Below are 1,937 nucleotides of genomic sequence, written 5' to 3'. Positions count from 1 at the left end.
CAGGGCGAGAACGTGCTGATTAAGATAATGACAAATTGACAGAAATAATAAGATAAAGAAAGACGAGCGTAAAACCATGAAAAATTACATTTCATTTGTTTTTGAAAAAGAAACAGCTCACGTAATTTACGACTCAGTGATGTGTTTCCCGCACCAACCGTTCATTCCAAAGAGTGTGACAACCCCTTTAAAAACTCAAAATTTTTTTTCAGTGTTTGCGGGAAACATATATACTAAAAAAAAAAAAAAAATTGCAACACCTCTATCCTGCAATTTCTGTCTGTGAAAAGTAAAGGGGGATGTGCCTGATACAGTTATGAACAGGTCTCGGAGCCGTTTCTCGTGCATATCTATGCCTCCCGGGCCTGAACTGTTATGACTCGTATTTCGTATTTTTTCTGCCATGGTTATTGGGCATATTATCTTTTAAGATATCATCTTTATTTTGGTTTGTCTGTTACATAACGCCAAGCGCATACGCACCCCGCCGCGCTCACACACACTTTAACCCCAAATACGCAGCGCGCGCATACCCCGGATACCCACAGATAATACGAAAAAAACAAAAAACACATTCTTTGCCCCTTCCCCTTTGGCCACATAATTCTTTCTCTCATATTCGGGTCTTTCGCCCCATAGGCCCCGCCCCGTCGGGCGATCCATCTCCCCTGGCCTCGCCCTCGCACCCCCTCGCTCGCCCAACCCTTTCCGGAGGCTGTGTAAATCACCTGGGGATTCGTATCAATACCCCATTCCCCGCTGTGTGCTCGATCTTTTGCCTCGCGCGACCCTTTTTCCCCGCGCGGGACAAGGTCGATATCTCATTTCCCCGAGTAAATAACCGATCCGCCAGGGGCCTCCCCGCCCGCCGCCCCGGGCCGCCGTCAGATCAAGAACCCCGCGATTATTGAGTCGCTTCCCTTTCCCCGAGGGGCGCTTACGCTCGTCGTTACCGTAAAATATCATGTATTTCTAACAATTTCCTATTTTCAAGTCCAAGAAGGAGCCCAGCGTCATGCCTTTCATGCTCTTGACACGCAACCTTCCACGCCGCCTTGGCTTCGTGGCTGTCCTCTTTAAGGGCTTTTGCTTTTATCATGTTTCCAACCGATATATCAAAAATTACGTTCAGAATCGCCCCCAAACGATCGGCTTCCGTCGGCGTTGCGTTTTTCAGCGTGAGTTTGCCCCTAATGGAAGAATTTAGTGTGTCTTATAAATACACCATTCTATATATTTGTCATCTTTTTGTGTGTGTGTCGAGGGCTTGTATCAAAATTCATTTACATTACTTAGTAAGTAATTGTAATTTGTTTTTTATTACTTTTTTTTTACTTACTTTTATTTATATTACTTCTACTTACATTTTATAGTTTTTTTTCATTTTTTTTTTTACATATTTTTCTCTATCTTTTTTTCCTTCTTTTTTCTTTTTCATTTTCAATATATTCCAAATTTTATTCCTTTTACTTTTAAGATTTATTTTGTTTTATTTTTTTATCATATACTATTGATAAAATCATCATTGATTTTATTATGTTTCGTTATTATTTATTTATCATCACTTTTTTAATTATTACTTTATCTTCTTATTCATTAATTCTTGCCTTATCTTTTATTTACTTTTTTTCATTTCATCTTTTTTTTAGTACTTTATCTTAACATGTTTTTATAATATTATTTTTACTTTGTTTTTATTTTTTGACATTATTAATCATAATTGATATCATTATTACTTGTGTAGATATCATTATCACTTAATTTTCTTAACTTCATTTCTTTTATTGATGTTTTTCATTACTTAAATATTATAATATATTAATCTTGCATTGATTAAAATAATAATTTTATGTTATCATCATTATCTTATTTTTCATTACTTGGGGATAAAAATTCTTTTAAATTTATATTATTACCATTATTTTTTCAAAAACTAC

This window comes from Penaeus monodon, chromosome 32 (assembly GCF_015228065.2).
Source record: "Penaeus monodon isolate SGIC_2016 chromosome 32, NSTDA_Pmon_1, whole genome shotgun sequence".
In the NCBI taxonomy this organism is placed as follows: Eukaryota; Metazoa; Arthropoda; class Malacostraca; order Decapoda; family Penaeidae; genus Penaeus; species Penaeus monodon.
This window is presented reverse-complemented; position numbering follows the sequence as displayed.